The sequence below is a fragment of the Rhipicephalus sanguineus genome, chromosome 9 (genome assembly GCF_013339695.2).
Source record: "Rhipicephalus sanguineus isolate Rsan-2018 chromosome 9, BIME_Rsan_1.4, whole genome shotgun sequence".
Lineage (NCBI taxonomy): Eukaryota > Metazoa > Arthropoda > Arachnida > Ixodida > Ixodidae > Rhipicephalus > Rhipicephalus sanguineus.
In genome coordinates, this window is record NC_051184.2 from 64,508,874 (window position 1) to 64,515,539 (window position 6,666).

Sequence of the window (6,666 nt, forward strand, 5' to 3'; positions counted from 1 at the left end):
CTTTCCAGCTACAACAAATATGTGTTGGCATAATTAACAAAAGTGGATACAGACTGTACCGAGTCGTGTACGAATACATGCAGTACGGATGCACAGTGAACAAAAGAAGAATAGTATCATTCTGAAAAACGTAATCCGCGAATGAAATGTAGACTTTAAATGCACAAACCAAATGATAATGGTATATTCACTGTGGAAATGAAATGCTATGCGCGTGAAACGTCAGTCCTTTGTGAACATTACCGCCGTGATATCAGTGTACAAACGTAGTCTCATGGCTCTATCTGTACAAAACATTCATACGTCAACCCCAGTAAGCTCAGCTCATTATTGCAAAAACATTTTTGCTAGCAGCAACGAACATATGTGCAACCGAACTTGGAGACATACAGAGTACAAAACGTAGTGCACGTTGTTGGGCGAGTCTGTGCTGCTTGTACAACGTGTTGACTAATACGCTGCACAAGCTATTGTGTACAGGAGAAATCTCACAAGCGATTGCATGGTATGAATAGCTGTAGCAGACGCCGTCTAACTATGTGTTCTTGAAAATCTGAACAAGAGTTGATATCACGGTATTTCTCGCCACGCGCGAAGTATGTGCGCAATATTTCCAGTGGATATATGTAGCAGTGTAGGGGAATGCATCAAAGCAGCAATGTTCAGAACTATAGACTGCGGTGATTGGCCTTTGATGTGCGAGGTATGTCGTCATCGCTGTTGCCGTTGTTTGTTGTCATTTTTGTCGCCGTCGTCCGTTGTCGTGAATGCTGTTGTCTGTGTTGTCATCCATGTAGTCAGTGTCGTTGATCAGCTGTTCTCTGCAGAAAGGTATCCAATGTCAGCGTTTACGCTATATCAGGTGCCCCTTCCCAGCATAGTATGCCAAATCCGTCCGAGTAACGTTTGGTTTTTGAGACACAAGTATTCGTGCAGTGCAATTCGATCGACGCAAGCAAAACATATATTATGGATTTTTGTATGTCGCAAGTCACAGATATCAAACAAGCGTGGGTATTTACGATAAATGTCGTCATCGTGTTGTCCTTAGTTGTTTTTCTTGGTGGTGGTGGTGAAGTAGATGCTAAGGGCAGTGTTAGCCTGCCAGATCTGGCTGGCAATTACTTCGCCCGAGCGTCTCTTTCCACGGTGTATGTTTCACGAAGTGCCACTTAGGCCAATGTTTGCGAATATCTTTATAAACTTCATGTACTAGAGTTCTGTGATGTTCTAAGCAGTCAAGGCGAAACCAAACTCCATACCATAGTGTCATCCGTACCGTACTCACGTTTTATAGTAAATGGTAGCGCGAATTGGTTCCAGAAGATGCGACAGGCAAACCGTGTAAAATTCAAACAGTTATTGTTACCACACCACTGCCGACAGCCCCAGCATAGCCATTTTCGCGTTTATCGGTCCTTTTCATTTTCACGCGTTTACTTCGTTTACTGTGTTTACCTGTTCTTGCGATCCGTGTTTGCGTGCTTTACTCTTATGACCCGTGGTTACCATCTGTTAACCCCCCCCCCTCCTTATCATGTCCCAAGGGTAAATAAATAATGATGATGACACGTGTTACGGTAGTGCATCTCCGGTATTCTCAATGTTCTGCGCAGCAATTTTGTATTATGTTTCTTGAAGTATACGGTGTGGGTAGTCGACACTGAGTGTCTCAATCAAGGGAATTGAGACCGGGAGACAGTGCGCTACACTGAGCCTGAGACTGCGTCTGAGTCTCGAGAACATTGCGCGGCAAACAAAGCTGTCTGAGTCGGGTGGGACCACAGAGTGTGTCATGGTGAGCTGTTTCGCATTTTGAAACTTCTAAGATCCTTGCCACGATGCCTCATTCCAGCACTGTCTGTAATAACGTGAGGATAGGACAGACTTACCGTTTCTGAGATAGGATGCTCTGGTGTATGGGAAAGACCACCAATAACACGTTAAAATTTGGTGCGAGTAAACAGTGTACAACCGGAGGTAAGTACCAAGCTAATCCGTGTTTTCTTCTGTATAATCCGCACCTACAACAACGATTTACGGAAATTTTCTTAAAAACGGTACCCAAGTCTTGCCGCGAAGTTAGCTTCCTTAAATTGCTTTAAAGCACTGCCGTGAAGGTCCTTTGGCAAACCGGAATCGGTATTTTTTGTTCGCTCTTTAGCTCGAAATTATCGACAATTCATCGTGAGTGTTACACGCGAGAAAAGTGAGTGTCTGCCAACTCAAGTGCGGTGAACGTGTGCCTATACACAAGTCTATGCTTAATTTGTGAGTCTGAAATTTAATACTCCTATGAACGCAGTGAACACGAAGAAGAAAATAGGCAATTAAACGCCTGTTGAACGCACTAACGTCTTCGTTCCAGAAAGTGAATGTGATGCGACGCCATTTTGCATGCTTACCGTGGGTGACTCTGTGCTTTCATCGTGCTATGAGGATAGTGAAAAAGAATATTTTTTACAAATTAAATAAAACTTCTAGGCTTACAAGGCGTATATACAAGAGAAAATCCAAGACAGACTGATTTCAGAAGATATCTTGAATCAGATATCTTGAATATCTTGAATCAAAACTTACCCTGGGTGAGTGCGTTGTCTCTGGCTCCTAAAGAACGTTCGAAGAGAAACAAGATCTCTCATTGACTTTCATCAACGGGTTTTTATAGGCGCGAAATACATGATAAGCACTTTCTAGGCCTCATACCGATCAAATTATTGTGCGTTCTCTGTGTCCTTCACAAGTGCTGAAAATAGTAAAAAGGCGATGTACAAATAGTAAGGCCTTTTGAAAATGACCAATATCCTGCGTTTTTCTCGACGTGAAATATATTTTTATTGTCCTAATTTCGTTTTGTTCAATAGAATGAAAGACGACTTCACACGCCCGATGGCATGTCCTACTTTCATAGCACCCGGCTGTAGCGGAGCGTTATATTTTATCGGGGTTAGAATGAAATTTGCATGAGTGAAGTCTTTAAACACGTTATCTGAAAAGGACTGCACCTGAATGTCCACGCTCGTATATATAGTAATAATAGGTACTAGAGGTTCTCCGCTTATGAAGTTTTCAAACGCGGCGTTTGTTACGGATAAATTCGTCGGAATTCGCACGTTAGGAAATCTCGCCCTGTTTGGCAAATTGCCTACCACCGCTTGAATGTGTTTCTCAATGAGGGATCAAAATAAATTTTTTGGGCAGCGTTGGCAGAATGATTGTTTTGATCAAAACAAGATACCTGATCTGCATAGAATATGCCGCAATCAAGTAGAAAGCTTACGGTCTCGGAAGTTGGAATTTCTGGCGTCTAGAATACGAAAATGAGGTACATAAATTTGTTAAGTTGTTCACAATTTATCACGCCCTTAAATCCTCTTGTTTTGTCATTCCTCATGTTTAAGGAACAAATGACGAGTGATACACTCGCGAAATTACCAAGGTACGCAGCTCTATGTGGTTTGATACATAAAGTTACAACAAGGAAATGTAACTGCAAAGAGGAAGCTTACCCTGCCAGCAGGTGAGCCCTTCGGAGTCTAGGCAGTGCACTCCGCAAATGCAATTATGCTAACAGGTGATTGTGACGGGAAAGCTTCCTTTAAGTGCCAAAAGTGGATCGCTGATTTTTTCATCAACGTTACGTAATACGTGTGGAAACGGGATGGTCGAAAGCAGCATTAACTGCTGTAATGTATTTTCACGCACCGAACGTGGAAATTTCGAATACACTAATGTGTGATTGAACGGGCTGACTGGTTTGTCGTGCTTCTAAACCAGTGAAAACCTCTCAGTCAAGTCCTGGCTAAAAGGCCACTTGTATGCAGGAGAATGGGCCTCTTCATCTCGTTTGCTGGATATTCATGGATGTAGCCAGGAATATGGACCTCTTGGCGTAGTATCCTGGCTACTGCTAGCAGTTTAGCGAGGACCTGAATGAGAGTGTAGGGTATTTGCTGCAATATAATATTCTGCCTAGCAGATCAAATGTACGCCCAATATTTCTGGTAAGCCCAGGTCTTAAGGGTGTATATAATAGAGAAATGTTGATCGAACGTTTGTGGTATGAAGATAAAAGATGCGTAGAAGAAGTGAGGGGATATGTGAAAATTGGCACGATATTTGAAAATGAATTAACTTGTCAAATGAATGTAAGGATCATCGCCAATCCTAATTTATATTTAATGCAGCCTTTGTGACCTCCGGTTCTTGTAGGAACGGCGTGGGTGAGTTCAAACGTTCCGTCCCATCTTAGTCTTCTCGCTAGTTCAAATGATACTGCTAAGGCTCATCTTTCTCGAGTGCAAGAACGAATTTCAGTAAGCCACAATGAAATCAGTATTTAGGAAAGACAAGAAGATATTGACATAAGGTATACCAAAACTACATTTAAAATTATCAATATAAAACAATGCACCTTTCTTGGACTAGGAGTTTCGAGTGTCTAGACATATCAAAACGGGAACATTTTTTTCCCCAAATAACTTCTTCATTTGTGATAAAAAGAATGAATAAGTTGAAATTAATGTTTTCTTTAACGCTTCTGAACTAAATCGTAGCGAACAGCGAAATTCATCGGGCACCCCAAATAAGTACAATCCGAAATACGGAAACCCAGAGGAAGAAATGTCTTCAGATTTTCTTCAAGTCGATCATAATACACAAGGAATGTCACAGAAAATTACCGGGACAGATGGCTTCGTCGCGTATATCTAAAAATAAAATGTCCAAAGATGTTGAAGGTAAAGATATACTCATTTGGGTGCTGGCATAAAACGCGTAGGACTAAAAGAAAAACTACGTGAACGGTAACGGCTATTGTTGAATAAATGTAGTCAACGCTCGAGAACTATTATCTATTTATGAACAGACGTTTGATTTTGTTCTAATTTAAGTAGCAGCCACTGTATACTATTCAGCATGGTTACGTTTCTGGTGTATATCAAAGGTTATTGTACCCCATTAGAAAAAAAAAATGTGGAGGACACGAGACCTTCCAGCGCGATTAAATTCGCAATTTTATCACAACCAACAGTAAGAAAAAAAGATCGATTACTGTTTTTTGTGGAAATATTTGTATTAAGAACTTAGGTGTTAATAAGTGGTGAAAACATTGTGGGTTAATAAACAAGGATCTCATCATGGTATTAGAAGTTTCGAACTACTGTTACAGGAACTTACCGGACTCGATGGCTTCGTCTCTGGTGTCTACAAGTGAAATACCCAAAACCATTTCAGGTACTAAATCCAGAGACATGTATATATATATATATATATGCTTACAGGAAAGCTCATTCATGTGCGGGCATAGCAAATGTCGAATTGAAAGACTAACTACGCGAACACGAATTGATGACGTTTCACGAAAGAGAGGTAATAGATGAAAACTGTCACGCCGGATATTGGACAGAGCTTTCGAATTTACTATAACCGGAGCATCAGTCATTTTAAAATCCAAATGGCTAATTTGCTTGTGTACAACCAAAGGTACCATACCGCAAAACAAGCAAGAGCGGGGACAGAAGATCTCTCATCGACTTTAAGAACTCATTAGAATGGTTGATTCACTACAAGGAGAAACAAAAAAATCATCACGATATTTTTTCTCAGAACATTACGAATAAATAATGAGGGGTTGTAATGAACCTGTATTCACCACTGCTAAACTGTGGCACTGCGTTTACTTAATTAACCCCAACTGAAACCATTCTGCTGCTTATTAGAAACGGTGCTATGGGTTTTGTTTTTGTTTCTTTTCTGGTAGTAAGACGGGCAGTGTGTTTGCTATATTTCTACATTATCAAAGACGTTTTGATTTGTCCAGTTCGTAATACAGCAAAAGCTTTCACATAATGTGATTACTTGACAGTAGTATTTTCATAAACACCAAAAAGAGAAAAGTGCTACGCTATTTCTCAAAAAAGTAACATGTTGCACTGCAGTTCAAACATTGTGTTTCACTTACAGTTTCAAGAAAATGTAAACCCGAGCGTGATGATCTGGTGTTGGGAACTGTTTTGTATGTAATTAAATGAAGCGAGGTCCAAAGTAAATTGAATTGCACTTGAAAACGCATTCCCTCCATTATGGTGGTGTGCCAGTTGAGAGATGGTATAAAAGCTCTCCTCATGAATTGAATGAAGCGGTCCATTTTGTTACATCTAGTATGCACTACGTGATTGGTGAGCAGTGCCACGGACAAAACACGTTAGATCTGCTTTGTTTTGCATTTATGCAATCTGGTTTCCCTCTTGAATTGAGAGCGAGATGACCCTCCGCATGCGATATCTTCTACGCGAAAATTCTGCACCACCATATTGCTGGCTATAACGTACACCAAGAGCTGCGCATATATTTGCATTCTATCTCAGCAGAGATCTTGTGTCGTCTGCTCAGGCGGGCGTCCATCGCGCCGCCCTTTAATGAGGTCCCTTTTCTGCCTCCACATTTTTCTCGTGCAGGACCATGTGTGGCGCTGTGCTTAGCACTGCGGTAGCCGTTCACAGCCGCCATGATTTCTCACATTCTTACAATGAACTTACACATATTTCGAGCCTTCGTTAAATAGCGCATATGGTGGGTTTCGAGCGCATTTGTTGTTGTTGCAACGCGAAGTTTAGCGAAGCTCAAGTGACTTTTTTCAATGCGAAGACTCATTTTCAGTTGATT

The 6,666-nt window shown here is 41.1% G+C and overlaps 1 long non-coding RNA gene across 1 annotated transcript; it reads right to left on the reverse strand.

Annotated features, from left to right (window-relative positions):
• Positions 1-2,405: 2,405 nt before the first annotated feature.
• On the reverse strand, positions 2,406-5,205 carry LOC125759749 (uncharacterized). Its single transcript, XR_007417385.1, has 3 exons — positions 5,179-5,205; positions 2,581-2,607; positions 2,406-2,432 (listed from the first exon to the last, which is right to left on the reverse strand). It is a non-coding gene; the product is annotated as an uncharacterized LOC125759749 (long non-coding RNA).
• Between the last annotated feature and the right edge of the window lie 1,461 nt (positions 5,206-6,666).